General features: G+C 39.7%; 1 pseudogene; it reads left to right on the top strand.

The window, feature by feature from the left end:
- The first annotated feature begins 38 nt into the window (after positions 1 to 38).
- LOC132629135 (uncharacterized) lies at positions 39 to 11,808 on the top strand (annotated as a pseudogene).
- The last annotated feature ends 5,594 nt before the right edge of the window (positions 11,809 to 17,402 follow it).

Here is a 17,402-nt window from a genome sequence, read left to right as displayed (position 1 = left end):
ATCGAAGCTTCTAAAACCTGCAAAAAAAAAAAAAAGAGAAAGGAGAGGTTGAAAGAAAGAAAGGGAGAAGAAGAAAAGAGAAATGAGCGATGAAAAAAAAAAGCGAGGCTGCACCTAGATAAGCCGGGATGAGACATAGGGCCTGCCATGGTAGAATTGATACATGCATATGAATGAGTGATTATGAATTGCTTAACCCTAACATTAGCTGTTTTACAGAGAAGAGTTAAGGTAAAAGTGGTTGGTTTGTGGCCATACTGGCAACGCATCATTATTTCACAAGGTCAAAGGGCAGTATCGGAATGACGGAAGGGACTTCGCTACCGATGATCAACATGGGGGATGAAACGGAACGGGTGGCTCAACAAGAATCTGCCATCGCCGAGGAGAATAGAATTCTCAGGCAACAAATGATTGAGATGTTGCAAGGATGGTCGAATGGTCAACAACCTCCTCAGTCAATCCCTGGGTTCCCCGACATCACTTCCGTCGCACAGGCATGCTCACAAGCACCGTTATCTACTGTGGAAGACCCGGTATACCCACCTGGGTTCGGTCATTACACCAATTTGTCGAATACGGCGGAAACTTCTGTAGGTCGTCCTCCAAGGGTACCAATCAGGACCGATCATTCCGGGATTGCAACCACTGGGCCTGCCTACACATACTCACTGTCTAACCCCAATCATGTTGCAAATGTAAGACCCGTTTACACAATACCGCCACCTGCGGTTATGCAAAGGTCAAACCTTGTGCCACCATCTGACATCCGTCAAGAGCAGCATTTTGCACCCGATTTTGCATTTGGGGCTCCTGATCCTTATCATCAGACTCTACATTTTAGTCCTCTAATCGATTCTGAAGGACCTGCTAAGAATGCGGTTACGCATCTTGGCCATGAATATAGAGGTCCTGCTAAGAATGCGGTTACGCATCTTGGCGCTGAGTATGGAGTTGCTACTAAGAATGTAGAGCATGACGAAATGGTTAGGAAAATGAAAAGTCTAGAACAAGCTATGAAGAACTTGCATGGATCAGGAAGCTATAAAAGCGTTTCATACAGTGATTTGTGTATGTTCCCGAGTGTTCACTTACCTCCGGGGTTTAAGACACCGAAGTTTGACAAGTACGATGGGCACGGTGATCCCATAGCTCATTTGAGGAGATACTGCAACCAACTGAGAGGAGCTGGGGGTAATCAGGAATTGCTCATGGCTTACTTTGGGGAGAGTCTGACTGGTTTAGCTTCGGAATGGTTTATTGATCAGGACATTGTGAAATGGCATACTTGGGATGATATGGCAAATGAGTTCGTGCAACAATTTCAGTACAATATTGATCTGGTTCCTGATAAAAAGTCTCTAACCAACCTGAAGAAGAAAGTTACCGAAAGTTTTAGGGAGTTTGCGGTTCGTTGGCGTGAACAAGCTGCAAGGGTAAAGCCACCAATGAGAGAAGGAGAGATGGTGGAGACTTTTCTCCAAGCACAAGATGAGACATATTATCAACACATGATCCCAGCCTTAGGAAAACCGTTCATTGAGGCCATTAAAATGGGAGAAATAATAGAAGAAGGAATCAAAACAGGACGCATTGTCGGCTTTGCCGCGTTGAAGGCAACAACCCAAGCCATTCAAAATGGTTCAGGGAGTTTTGGTGGAAAGAAGAAAAAGGAAGACGTAGCTACGGTTGCGCCTGGGCTACGGCGAAACCCGAGGGGCCCGCCTCGCCAATACACTCAACCCCAACCCCAAAACTACACCCAAGATCCATATAATTACCCACAACACTACTTCCCTCCCCAAAACCCACAATATTCTATTCCGCCCCCTCAGTACCCCATATACAGTACGCAGCCATATGTCCAGCCCCCTTGTTACCCGCAATGGCGTGCACCAACCCCGCAAGTCCGTCCTCCACCTCCACAGACTTACCAAGGCCCTCCCAGATCCAATTTTCGGCCCAGGCCGGAGTACAAAAGGGAAAATATGGTCAAGGATAACTTTACCCCCATTGGGGAATCATATGCTGATTTGTTTCAGAAGTTGAGGGCATTAAATGTTTTAAGCCCAATTGAAGGAAGGATCCCAAACCCTCCTCCGAAAAATCTTGATTACTCTCAAAGATGTGCTTATTGCTCTGATACCCCGGGACACAATATAGAGAAATGTTGGTATTTGAAGAAAGCAATCCAAGATTTGATTGATACACAACAAATTGTGGTGCAAAATGCAGATATACCGAATATCAATCAAAACCCACTACCAAATCATAAAGAAACAAACATGTTGGAGTTGATCTATGGTAGTGATGGGTCTGATGTTCCATACACGCCTATCATGAAGATTGAAGCAGGCGTGGAGAAATCAGTAAATGTGGCAGATTCCGCAAAAATAGCACCTTTGGGGTTAAATGAGGTTACAAAGAGACCAATCCAGTCAGACGCGATGAAACCCTTATTGATTGTGAAGGGAGCTCCAGAGAAGGTTGGGGCAAGTCAGGGAAAACCAAAGTTGATCGTGCCAGGGGTGTCGAGCAGGCCTATTTTAACTGTCAAAGGGGCGTTCACCACTCCTATCATTATTAAGCCAGTGACACAACTTTCAATAGTTGATGCTAAGGCGGTTCCCTGGAATTATAATCAGACTATGGTTACTTACCAAGGGAAGGAAATCATCAAAGAAGTAGACGAAGTAGGGGGCCTGACTCGTTCAGGAAGATGCTTCGCTCCGGAAGAGTTAAGGAAAACCAAGCAGGTAAGGGAAGGCCAAATACCCGTTAAGAAACCAGTAACAGAGGAAGAAGCTGAAGAGTTCTTGAAAAAGATGAAATTGCCAGACTATTCCATTGTGGAGCAATTAAGGAAAACCCCTGCTCAAATCTCTTTGTTGTCTTTATTAATACACTCAGATGAACACCGCAAAGCTTTGTTGAAGATTTTGAATGAAGCTCATGTCCCTACTGAGATTACGGTTAATCAATTGGAGAAAATTGCTGGGAGGATCTTTGAGGTAAATAGAATCACTTTCTCAGATGATGAACTACCCGTTGAAGGTACTGGACATAACCGAAGCCTTCATATTACTGTAAAATGTGAGCTTTCCTATGTCACGAGAGTTTTGATTGATGGGGGCTCTGGTGCAAACATTTGTCCTCTGTCAACCTTACAAAAACTAAATGTAAGTACTGAAAGAATTCGACCAAATAATGTGTGTGTTAGAGCTTTTGATGGAGCGAAAACTGACGCCATCGGTGAGATAGATCTTGTGCTTACAATAGGGCCTGGTGATTTTACCATAGATTTTCAAGTATTGAACATCAATGCCTCCTATAATATGTTGTTGGGAAGACCGTGGGTACATATGGCTGGGGCAATCCCATCCACATTGCATCAGATGATCAAGTTTGAATATGATAGGCAGGAAGTGATCGTTCACGGGGAAGGGGATTTGTCCATTTATAAAGACTCCACTGTTCCCTTTATCGAAGTGGATAATGCTGATGAAACACTGGTGTATCAAACTTCTGATATAGTGGTAGCTGAGCAGATCCCTGAAGGGAAACCCATTCTGAGACCGCAGTTGCCTCCAACATCTGTTATGGTGGTAAATGAAATGTTGAAATATGGTTTTGAGCCAGGAAAAGGCTTGGGGGCTTCTCTACAAGGTATGGTTTATCCGGTGTGTCCATGTGAGAGTCCAGGTCCATTTGGTCTGGGGTTCAAACCAACGGCTCAAGATAGAAAGAGGGTTAAAAAGCGAAAAAAAGAAGCATGGTCACTTACTAAGCCTGTGCCACCAATCTACAAGTCCTTCGTCAAGAATACCAGCAGTTTTTCCCAGCCAGTACTGGATGTGGATTTTGCGTTGATTGGGTGTTTCCAGAACTTGTTTGTTGAAGCTGATATGGTTGAAATGGGAGGGGGTCCCAGTAACGCGGATGTGCAGTTCATTGGCCATGATGTCCAACTCAGCAATTGGGAAGTCACTCCTCTCCCAACCAGGAAGGAGTTTTGGTAGTTTGTTTTGTTTTCCTTTCCTTTATCCGAGTTATTCCAGGGTTGTAATTCGGATTTTTATCTTTCGCTTGTTTTAATGTTCAAACCCTTCTATCCTTCCTTTCAATGAAATGCAATTTGTTTTTTCCGTAAATTCTAATATGTTTGTTTATTTTCTTTTGTACAGTTCTGTTTGTGCTGGTTCTAATGATATGACATGCATGCGGAATTCTCAGCCAGATCTTAAAATCCGACCTAACCATGAAACAATGAACCAAGAAGTTGAATATGATGAAGAAGAAGTATTTCAGGAAATAAGCAGGGATTTGAAACACTTCGAAGATAAAACGAACCCTAATTTGAATGAAACCGAAGCAATCAATCTAGGAGATCAAGATAATGTCAGGGAAACTAAGCTAAGTGTGCATGTTCAACCACATTCCAAGAAAGAATTAATCCAGGCTTTGTTTAAATATAAGGATGTTTTTGCATGGTCTTATGATGATATGCCGGGTTTAAGTACTAAATTGGTGGTTCACAAATTGCCAACTGACCCCACATTCCCTCCTGTGAAGCAGAAATTAAGGAAACTAAAATCAGACATGAGTGTGAAGGTTAAAGAAGAAATCGAAAAACAACTTGAGTCCAAAGTCATCCGAGTCGCTCGATACCCTACTTGGTTATCCAATGTTGTCCCCGTTCCGAAGAAGGATGGCAAAACGCGTGTGTGTGTGGATTATCGTGATCTAAACAAAGCAAGCCCGAAGGATGACTTTCCATTGCCCAATATCCATATTTTGTTAGACAACTGTGCTAAGCATGAGATTGCGTCTTTTGTAGATTGCTACGCAGGGTATCACCAGATCGTTATGGATGATGATGATGCAGAGAAGACATCCTTCATCACAGAATGGGGTACATATTGTTATCGAGTCATGCCGTTTGGGTTGAAGAATGCTGGGGCAACATATATGAGAGCGATGACCACCATATTTCACGATATGATGCATAAAGAAATTGAAGTATATGTGGATGATGTGATCATTAAATCAAGAAAGCAGTCTGACCATGTCAAGGATTTGGTGAAATTTTTCGAAAGGCTTCGCAGGTACAATCTTAAGCTCAATCCAGCGAAATGTATATTTGGAGTTCCGTCAGGGAAACTTTTGGGGTTTGTAGTCAGTCGGCGTGGTATTGAATTGGATCCTGCAAAGATCAAAGCTATTCAGGAGTTACCACCGCCAAAGAACAAAACCGAGGTAATGAGCCTACTTGGGAGGTTGAATTACATTAGTCGATTTATTGCTTAACTCACAACAACTTGTGAGCCCATTTTTAAGTTGTTAAAGAAGAATGCTGCGATTGAATGGACTGACGAATGCCAAGAAGCGTTTGACAAAATCAAGAGGTATCTGTCGAATCCACCTGTATTGGTTCCTCCCGAGCCTGGGAGACCTTTAATATTGTACCTATCAGTCCTGGACAATTCCTTTGGTTGCGTATTGGGTCAACATGATGTTACAGGCAAGAAGGAACATGCAATCTATTATCTCAGCAAGAAGTTTACTACTTATGAGGCTAAGTACACTCATCTAGAAAGGACGTGTTGCGCTTTGACTTGGGTTGCACAAAAATTGAAACATTATCTTTCGTCCTACACTACTTATCTTATCTCCCGCTTGGACCCTTTGAAGTATATATTTCAGAAACCCATGCCCACGGGCAGGCTTGCAAAATGGCAGATATTACTCACGGAGTTTGATATTTCGTATGTGACTCGGACCGCGATGAAAGCCCAAGCCTTGGCAGACCATCTGGCGGAGAACCCAGTGGATGAAGAATATGAGCCATTGAAAACGTACTTTCCTGATGAAGAAGTGTCATGCCTCGAGGAGGTCATTCCGGATAACGATCCGGGTTGGAAGTTGTTTTTTGATGGGGCTGCTAACAGGAAAAGAGTTGGGGTAGGGGCCGTTCTTATCTCAGAATCAGGACAACATTACCCTGTAACAGCCAAGCTTCGATTTTATTGTACCAACAACATGGCAGAGTATGAAGCTTGCATTTTGGGTTTAAGGTTAGCTATCGACATGGGGATTCAAGAATTATTGGTATTGGGGGATTCAGACTTGCTAGTCCACCAAGTTCAAGGAGAGTGGGAAACCCGTGATTTGAAGCTTATACCATATCACCAGTGTTTGCAGGATCTTTGCAGACGGTTCATAACAGTAAAATTTAAGCACATTCTTAGGATTCATAATGAGATTGCTGATGCTTTGGCCACCTTGTCTTCAATGCTCCAGCACCCAGACAAGGCTCACATTGACCCTTTACATATACAAACTCACAATCAACATGCTTATTGCAATACAGTTGAAGAGGAACTTGACGGTGAGCCTTGGTTCCATGATATTAAAGAATATACCGAGTCGGCGAAATATCCAGCACATGCTACCAGTGACCAGAAGAGAGCTATTCGACGATTGGCAAGCGGATTTTTCTTAAGTGGAGGAATTTTGTATAAAAAGACTCCAGATTTAGGACTTTTGAGGTGTGTAGATGCTAAAGAGGCTACAACTATCATGACTGAGATACATTCAGGAGTTTGTGGACCGCACATGAACGGGTATGTTTTGGCAAAGAAAATTCTTCGAGCAGGCTATTACTGGCTCACCATGGAGCGGGATTCCATCCGTTTCGTTCGTAGGTGTCATCAGTGCCAGGTACATGGCGACTTGATACATTCTCCTCCTTCAGAATTGCACACAATGTCTGCTCCATGGCCTTTCGCAGCTTGGGGGATGGATGTGATCGGACCAATTGAGCCGAAAGCGTCCAATGGGCATAGGTTCATTTTGGTGGCCATCGATTACTTTACAAAGTGGGTGGAAGCAGTAACTCTCAAGTCGGTGACTAAAAAATCCGTGGTGGATTTCGTTCATTCCAACATCATTTGCAGGTTCGGGATCCCGAGGACAATGATTACAGATAATGCGGCGAATCTCAACAGTCATCTGATGCGTGAGGTATGTCAGCAGTTTAAGATTACACATCGGAATTCAACTCCATATCGTCCGAAGGCAAATGGGGCTGTGGAAGCTGCTAATAAGAACATTAAAAAGATACTGCGCAAAATGGTGCAAGGTTCGAGACAATGGCATGAAAAGTTGCCTTTTGCTTTATTGGGTTATCGCACAACTGTTCGCACTTCAGTAGGTGCAACTCTTTATTTGTTGGTATACGGGACCGAAGCGGTTATACCTGCAGAAGTTGAAATCCCGTCCCTTCGAATCACTGAGGAAGCCGGAATTGATGACGATGAGTGGGTCAAAACCCGTTTAGAGCAATTGAATCTGATTGACGAAAAGCGATTAACATCGGTATGTCATGGTCAACTGTATCAAAGGAGGATAGCACGAGCACACAACAAAAAGGTGCGCCCCAGACATTTTGAAGTGGGTCAATTAGTGTTAAAGCGGATTCTTCCACATCAGGCAGAGGCCAAAGGCAAGTTCGCCCCAAATTGGCAGGGGCCATTCGTGGTGAAGAAGGTTTTGCCCAATGGTGCTTTGTATCTGACAGACATAGAAGGCACAATGTCTGAAACTGCCATCAATGCAGATGCAGTGAAAAGATATTATGTATGATTTTCATCTCCCTACCTTTGATTTACTTGTTGGGTGCTTGATATTTTTAAGGGTTGATATGACGAAGGCAGTCTATTCTGCTACCTATACATTATGTCATCCCTTGCTACCCCTTTTGAGCCATAGTTTATTTTTCTTTCGCAACCCTCGTTTGGAATCAAGCTTTTCATAAATATTATTATTAAAAAAAAAAAAAAAAAAAACAGCAACAACAACAAAATCAAAAAAAAAAAAAAAAAAAAAAAATTCGGAACTACGTCTGACCTGATTCTTGTCTAGACAAGATACGTAGGCAACCCTATTTTGGGGTTCGGTCCAACCAAAGAGAATCCAAAATTTCCCGTTTCGAAGAAACTGGGACAGAAGTTATTATTTTCTTTTGAGTCGATTCCAAACGTTGTAAGTTTCATCCCTTATTACTTTCGTATTGTCTTTGAGCCTCCATGCCATCCTTTATTTCCAACCCTATCCAAAAGCCACGTTACAACCAAATAAAAGACCTTCAGATCAATCATTAAGAATGTCAAGGCTGAGCAAGCTATGAGTATAAGGCATTTGCATCATTGGCATCACTTGTGGCATCAGCATAAGGGAGATAGAAGAAAAATGAAAATGAGAGAGTCTTATTGGTGAAAACCCTCACGGGCACCGTAAGACGATTGTGAGTTGAGAGAATTGAAAATGAGAGTCTTATTGGTGAAAACCCTCACGGGCACCATAAGGCGATGGTGAGATGAAAAAAATATATAAAAAATGAGAGAGTCTTACTGGTGAAAACCCTCACGAGCACCATAAAGCGATGGGGAGTTGAGAGAATTGAACATGAGTGAGACTTGTTGGTCCACTAATTGTATGAAGGCCTTGATTTTGACGCAGTTGTTGGGTGTATACATTCGGTTTCGAAGTCAAAGGGTTAGTAAGAGTTTATGAATAATTAGGATGGACAAATCAGACTGATTAAGCCAAAATGCATGTCATATCATTGGAGCTGGCTACAACATTCAGATAAGTTTTCCCCATTCTTTTCTTTCTCGAAGAGGACATCCTTCTGTTAACCTCTTTTCATCTTTATCTTTTATTTTGCTTTCGTCGTTTGGATTTCAGGCTTTTTCTTCGAGTCATTCTGTTGTGAGATAAGTAAGAAAGGATCACAAAACTTGCTACCAGTTTTCCCAATTGCGAAGCAAAACATCTTGGCTAGCACATGAAGGTAACATAATTCAGTCGGCGTAAGATACTCAACCAGCTGTCGACCATTAATAAGTTTTGGATTCAGGGAAATACAAGGTTCAATAAAGTTTGAGTTAACGGACATTATGAAACAAGAGATCTATGGTCTGGTGTTGAAGTTACTTCTGAGACATTTTGGAAATCATGTTTGAGTCAGTAATGCCGTGGGTCAACAGGATGCGATAACTGTCTAAAAGCAGAGCCAAACAAGATGAGTGCAAAAAGCAGTGGCTTTCACAGACAAGCCATAAACCAACCACAAAGTTTTGAAACTCACAAATTTTTCTTTGTTTGAAACAGGGACATAAAATTTTTTTCGCTGCCTGCAGGTACATTCTGAAAAATGCAAGGCGCAAGTATTACGAGGACAAAACTCAGGACCCTCCTGGAAAATGGGATTTAGGTTAGCAGGACCTTCCTAGAAAATGGGATTTAGGTTATCAGGGCCCTCCTGGAAAATGGAATTTTGTTTATCAGGACCCTCCTGGAGAATGGGATTTAGTTATCAGGACCCTCCTGGAAAATGGGATTTAGTAATTCAGGACCCTCCTGGAGAATGGGATTTAGTTATCAGGACCCTCCTGGAAAATGGGATTTAGTAATTCAGGACCCTCCTGGAGAATGGGATTTAGTTATCAGGACCCTCCTGGAAAATGGGATTTAGTTGTCAGGACCCTCCTGGAAAATGGGATTTAGTAACTCAGGACCCTCCTGGAGAAGGGGATTTAGTTATCAGGACCCTCCTGGAGAATGGGATTTAGTTATCAAGACCCTCCTGGAAAATGGGATTTAGTTGTCAGGACCCTCCTGGAAAATGGGATTTAGTAACTCAGGACCCTCCTGAAGAATGGGATTTAGTTATCAGGACCCTCCTGGAAAATGGGATTTAGTTGTCAGGACCCTCCTGGAAAATGGGGGTTAGTTCATCAAGACCCTCCTGGGAAAAGGGGGTATAGTTAAGGGACGCACTTCCTAGTTAGTACATTTGATTTTACTTCCATAATTAAATTATTTTATAGTTTATAATTTTGCTAACACTCACCAAAATATTTCCTGGTATGAACTGGGACAGGAAATTTTGTTCGTGTTCGTTGTTTTTGGTAATTTGCAGGACCCGCCTGAAGAATGGGAAGCAAGTCAGGACCCGCCTGAAGAGTGGGAACAAGTCAGGACCTGCCTGAAGAATGGGAAACAAGTCAGGACCCGCCTGAAGAATGGGATGATCAGGAACCCGCCTGGAGAATAGGGCCACCTTTCAATTTCAAGTTCAGGAACCCGCCTGGAGAATAGGGCCACCTTTCAATTTCAAGTTCAGGAGCCCGCCTGAATAATAGGGTCAACATTCAACTGCTTTTCAATTTCAAGCTCAGGAGCCCGCCTGAAGAATGGGGTGTACTTTGGGTTGCTTTCAAGTTCAGTCAGAAGTAGCAGGAGTCCCGCCTGGAGAATAGGGATGACTTTAAATTTTAAAGTTTAGAAACAAGCATGAAGGTTCAAGTCAAGATTCAAGAGAGGCTGCATAGATAGGGTCTTGTACTTGTATTTTCTTTTTAACTTTTATCTTTCATTTGATGTAATAATAGGACCGCGGACCGGAGCCTCAACAGGACCTCGCTCGACTATTCACCTCAATATGTTTCATCTCCCTTCTTACTCTTGAACTACACGTGACCTGATTCCCTTATAACCCGGGATATGTATGATGCCCAAAACCAGGGCTCGGTTGCATTATCTTCTTTCTTTCCCTTCCTTTTAGAACAACGGTAGGGTTAAACTAGTCTCTTTGTCTACTTGTTTGTTTGAAAACTCTTCGTGTTCCCAATCAAACAGGGACAGCTGTAGACACGTGATTTTTGACCCTCCCCGTGTGTTTCACCTTATAGTGTTTAAATATTTCTTTTAATTTTAATTCTTGACGTGTCGATTTTATTCTATTTTTATTTAGTAGGCTTATTTGCGAAAATCAAAAAAGAACAAAATATTTGCTATTTTTAGAGTATAAGTTTTGTATTTTAAAGAAAGAAAATTACAAAAATATGCTTTGTAGGTTTTAATTTTGCTTAGACAGTTATTTATTTTAAGATTTTTTTTTCTTTCTTTTCAGTTATCTAGAATTAGTTATTAAATATATATATATATTTGTTTTTATTTATTTATTTTTATTTTTACATTAAAAAAAAAAATAATGAGCAAATGGGATTACACCACCTCATCACATAATGACAAAGCTCCATAACAAACCTTATCACAAAAATAAGAAAAAGGGGGTCACGTTTTTGGTGGAAACATTTTTTCATAAAAAGGGGATAACAAAAAGGGGGCCCGCGGATTTAGGGTCTGTTTTTGTGCACAAAGGAACACGTGAATTGGGGGATTATTGTTAGGGGTGGGGACCACGAAGGGACCTATATCATATTCAATCAAAAAAAAAAAAAAACAGGAGGAGCATCGTTAAATATAGAGAGCAGCTTTGTTTTTTTTTTTTCGGGGGGGACTGCCTACTCTTTTGATAGCAGTAGCCCACTATACTTCTCTTCCAACACCTGAACTTTCAGCCGTCATCCAACACCATATGAGCTCCACCATTAGCTCATCATCTTCATCTCCCTTAAACATCCAAAGTTTATGAAAAACAGAGTACCTTGAATCCACTATGATTTCGGGTCTCGTATCTCGTTTTTTGGGCTGAGTTAACGAGGTCGAGGTTGTTGTTTGAAGTCCTGCTTGGGGTTTCTGGCCGCTGGTTCCGCTCAATGTCGCCGGTGAAATATTCGGGTCAATAGCTTCATCGAGTTCCTGTAACTTAAACAAAGATTCATCTATACAAAGGTCCATGGTCCTGTTTGCTTTCAAGTTTAGTCCGCATTTTTCCTCTGTAATCCAATGCTTGGAGATATAAATAGTTATCAATACAATGAAGGAAGTTTTACGCCATTAAGGTCCACTTCTTACTTTTCCTCTTTATTACTAGTTCATATATGTCTGTTGAAACAAAATGGAATATTCTGACTTATTGAAAGTGCATCTTCACGGACCTCACTTCTTGAGCTAACTTTTAAGGTTGAGTTAGGAGCAATGATTTTGACTTTAGGAGACGCACTTCCTAATGCAAACCTCTACTCCTAGGAGACGCATTTCCTAGTAAGAGAACTTCAGTTTAACTCGTAAGAGACGCACTTCTTAGTCTGGGTCTTTCTGTTTTTATGTTTCGGAGACACCCTTCCTAATTTGATCCATAACTCATAGGAGACGCCCTTCCCAGTTTGGATCTTTTAGGTTTTGCTTTAGGAGATACACTTCCCAGTTTAAACCATAACACCTGGGAGACGCACTTCCTAGTCAAAGTATTTTAGTTTAACCCCTAAGAGACGCACTTCTTAGTTGGGTCTTTTTAAGTCTTGCTTTTAGGAGACGCACTTCCTAATTTAAACCATAACACCTAGGAGACGCACTTCCTAGTCAGAATATTTCGGTTTAACCCTTAAGAGGCGCACTTTTTAGTCTGGGTTTTTCACGTTTAGCTTTTAGAAGACGCACTTCCTAATTTGATTCATTATTCCTAGGAGACGCACTTCCTAGTTTGAGTTTTCATATTCATCCCTGGAAGACGCACTTCCTAGTTAGTACATTTGATTGTACTTTCATCTTTGAATTACATTACATATAGTTTATGATTTTGCTAACACACACAAAAATATTCTGGTGCAAACTGGGACAGAAAAATTTTGTTCGTGTTGTTTGTCTTTGATGATTTGCAGGACCCGCTTGAAGAATGGAAAGCAAGTTAAGACCAGCTTGAAAAATGGGACAACTTTCAATTTAAAGTTCAAGAGCCCGCCTGAAAAACAGGGTGTATTTTCAAGTTCAGTCAGAAGTAGCAGGAGCCCCGCCTGAAGAATAAGTTACTTTCGAGATCAGAATGCTTATCTCACCACTTGGGAAAGCGTGAAGATTCAAGTCAAACTTCAAGAGAAGCTGCATAGATAGGATCTCGTTACTTGTATTTCCTTTTTAACTTTTGTTTTCATTTTGATGTAATAACAGGAGCCGCGGACCGGAACCTCGACAGGATCTCAATCGACTCTCCAACTCAGCATATTCCATCACCCTTCTTACTCTTGAACTACACGAGATCTGACTCCCTTATAACCCGGGATATGTAGGATGCCCAAGACCAGGGCTCGATCACACTTTTTTGTTCTGCTCCATTCTCTTCCTCCAAATAATGGTCGGGTCAGAAATTTATCTCGTCATCTACGTCTTTGTCTGAAAACTCTTCGTGCACCCAACCGAAGAGGGACAGGTTGTAGACAGGTAATTTTTTTATCCTCCCTGAGTTGTTTTACACGATTTTTAACATTAAATATTTCTTTTCGGCTTAATCTTGCTATTTCGGAATTTATCTCATTTTAGTTGTTTTTTTGTGAAAACAAAAAAAAAATATAATAGAAAACTAGAGTCGTATTTAAGATAAAGAGAAAATTACAAAAAATATTCTTTTCTATTTAACTGAGTTTAAATGTATAAGTTTGTATTTTTCTTAGCCTAAAATTAGGTGGTTAATATACTTATAAGTGTATTTAGATTTTTATTAAAACGCAGAAAAGACAAAAAAAAAAAAAAAAAAAAAAAAAAAAAAAAAGAGGACCAAGCAAAAATTTCCACCTCATAAGATTTCTTCCAACAAACTAATTTCTCCCACTCTATTTTACAATACACATTTTCATACACGTACACAATATACACATCACACAAAAAGGTACAAGAAAGTCAAAAACAGATATTAGAAGAGGATAGGACACTTGACAAAAAATGGGAGGGGGGGTATTTAATTGGGTAGTCCCCATAATTTTTTCATACACGCAAAAGAGGACCCGGGGGGGGGGGGGGGGTGTTGTCCATGATTTTAATAGAAAGAGACAGATAGAGAAACAGACAAAGGGACCATAGAGGGAGAACAACAAAAACAAAAACAAAAATCATCATCCTATCGTCACCACCCTTAACCACCGGACAAGTGGTTGTAGAATTAATGCGCTATTGTAATCAAAATTCAAGTGAGTATTTAAACATTAGGATGGTTTTAATTTGAGAATGAATGAAAGATTAAGTTGGTTTTGGGTCGTTAAAGAAGGATTGACCATTTAAAATTGAATTTTGGACTTCGTATGATATCTTATTTGTTCTTTGATACGTGCTATACGCGATTTAAAGCTTAGGCAAAATTGGACAATCACCGTGGTTGGTAGGCAAAATTTTGGGTTCGTATATGTGTGTGTTTTCGTTTACTCGCTTTTTGAATATTATGTATTCATTTTCGGGTGGGATGTCTTGGAAGAAAACAAATGTAAAAATGGTGGCTGCTCGTGGAGAAGACCCCGAGCTGTCGGGGATAGCTTAGAATAGGTTAGCATAGAATAGTATAGTTTTCTTTTATCGCAGTTTTCTTTTATTTTGGGTTGTAATAATTTGGACTTTTAATTCTTGAGCTCTTCTCGTGTGTGTGCTTGTTTGTTTTGTGTGAGTTTATCTGATTGAGTTTCTATTTAAACCAATACGAGTTAATTAAAGCAACCGTGCTAAAATCACGGGACTCGAGGGATGCCTCACACCTTCCCCTCGGTCAATAGAATTCCTTAACTAGAATCTCTGTCGCTGATCAGTTTTTAGAGTTAAACTTGTTTTGAAAGGGATATTGATTTTACGGTGACTTGGCACGCCAAAACTCGATGCCAGGTGGCGACTCTTTTTCTCTAAATAAAATCCCTTTTTGAAACACAAATTTTCGTCACTTTCGATTTGAAAACCCTTTTGAGCTTTAACATAATAAATCATTTTTATGGGAAAAAAGAGGTGTGACAGCTAACACTCAACCTGCTAGTTTGTACGTGTAAATATAGGATTATAACAGATGCTATTTGAATTGTAATTGTGTTTATATAATAAAACTTTCATAATTTTGTTATCAGACCGACTCATTTTTCCTGTTGGGCCCGTGCAAGCACAGGCTTCCCATTATCTAGTGATAAAGAAATATATCTGTTTTTCGTTTTAGCGAAATCCATATGAATTACCCATTGTAGTTTATCCATTTTAATTACCTAGCCGGTGAATGAGGTGACTACAAAATTTTAACAAGATTGGGTATATCAAAAGGCATGGAGTTTAAAATTTTGTTTATTGCGGATATGAATATGTAATTCGCCTTTGAAGATTATGTATCCCTAGTTTTTTTTCTTTTTTTTAATTTTTTACAAAAGTTTTCAATATATGATCAACGATTTCTTGAGTAAACTAGTAGGAGTAATTAGATTTCTCTTCAATTGAGTAATCAGATATAAGCCATAAATAATAATGACGAAAATGGAAGTACTACAATTTATTTTATAATGCATCTTGATTTAAATCAATAATTACAACATGAAAGAAATTGAAATAGCATGAACTAATTAAGCATTTAATCTTTAAGGTAGGGAAGTTGCATCTACTTTAATTGATGATTTCTCACCTTCAATTTCTAGAGCCTGTTTGGATGAACTTATGCCTATAAGTTGTTTGCAGCTTATAAGCTAAAAAAAATAAGTTAGGGTAGTCTAACTTATTTTTTTTGACTTATAAGCTGTTTTCAGCTTATAAGTTGCTTTAGATAAGTTAAGTCAAATTGGCCCAATTATTTTTTTGAGCTTATTTTAAGCACAAAATGACTTTAAGCTGGCCAGTCAAACACTAAAAAAAACTGAAAATAGTTTATAAGCCAATTCAAACGGGCTCCTAAACTATATCCTATCAAATAGAAGTGATTGTACAGATATTGACGTACAACCTCTCTATATTGAGAGAGGTAAGATCTGCGTACGCTCTACCCTCCCCATGGGCAGATTTACATCACACAAAAATTTACAGTATATATATAGAGTATATATATATATATATATATATATATATATATATATATATATATATATTAACTTTTGAATACCCTGAATAAATGTAAAAGGTTAGCTTAAGTGGTCAAGGGTGTTCAAAATTGTCTCTAGCGTCTAGGTTCGATTTCCGTCGACAACATTATATTTTATATTTAGCTTTTGTTATTTTTCAAACCCCCTGAGTGAAAATACTGAATTCGCCACTGCCCTTTCCAGCAGGGGCGGAGCTAGCCCTTCGGGTTTGGGTTCGGCCGAATCCAGTAGCTTTGATCCGAACCATATATTTGTATTAAACTTAATTTTAAAGAATTAGAATTCCGAATCCATAAGTTTTAAATCCTGACTCCACCTCTGCCCCAGACCCCACTTGTGGGACTATACTGGTTATGTTATTGTTGTTGTTGTAAAGATATTGACTCAACTAAGCTAATATGAATTATGTCAGCTCTGAACATGGTGGATGCCTGCGGGAGATTGACAAAGGTGCAACCACAAGACCACACGTTTGGGATTCAAATACAAACAACGAATCTATAAGGCTGAATTTATCTAAATCCATTTGAGTAAAATAATGAGATTTTAATTCAAAACCAACAATATCATACTATATTGACTGTGTCTTTAGGTTGACTTAGCCTAAACAATTTCTAAGAGGTGGCTGGTTTTAATTTACAACAATAATGATTCTGAATTTAAAGTAGTGGCTGGGTTCTAAGAGAGCTTGACCATGCCCCACTTGTAGAATTACGTTGGGTATGTTTTTATTGTTGTTTTAAGAGGACGTGACTAGTTTTGATTTAAAACGGGAGCAATAGTTTTTGGCCCATGACAAAAAAAAAAAAAAATTTATAATCCTTTTACGATAGATCTTCACTGTGTAAGGAAATTAGTTAAAAGGGGTCTTTACAAAATGAAAGGAGGTATATGTCCCTCATATGACCCTCTATATGTATGGGCGATTCTGATATAACACAGAGGCGATCTGTTATATTTTGTAGAAGGTCATTTAATCAATTTACCCTTCATTTTGTACTCATAAGATATCTGGAAAAGAAAAAAAAAACACATAAAAAATCTGGAAAAAAAAAAACATTTTCTTCTATTCAATTTATAAGGGGGCAAGAGATCTCATGTCCTCATTTAAAACAATGGCGCGGCTCGAAGTGCTAGTTTTTATTTAAGACAATGGCGCGATTTCTAACAGGACTTGGTTGATCTAGATTTAAAGCAATGGTACGGCTCATTTGAAGAGGATGTTGATGACTCTGATTGTCAGCAAAGGCGCAGTTTATTCTGAAAGGACGTTGATAGTTTTCATTTAAAACAATTGTGTGGCTTTTAAAACGTGGCCGTTCTTGCTTGACAACAAAGGCGGGGTTTTGAAGAGGATGTGGCTGGTTATGATTGGCAACAAGAGCACGATTTTCGGATATGCAACTAGAAAACCAACTGCCCATAGTAAGAGATCTATGAATATGAGAACCAATAACGAGTAGATGTACTCAGTTTGATCAACTGAATTAAAAAGAATTACACTTCAGACTTTAGAGGAAGGACAAAAATGGTGCAGAAGATATAAGAAAAGAATTGATCAAATTGTCA

The sequence above is a fragment of the Lycium barbarum genome, chromosome 1, assembly GCF_019175385.1.
Source record: "Lycium barbarum isolate Lr01 chromosome 1, ASM1917538v2, whole genome shotgun sequence".
In the NCBI taxonomy this organism is placed as follows: Eukaryota; Viridiplantae; Streptophyta; class Magnoliopsida; order Solanales; family Solanaceae; genus Lycium; species Lycium barbarum.
This window is presented reverse-complemented; position numbering and strand designations above follow the sequence as displayed.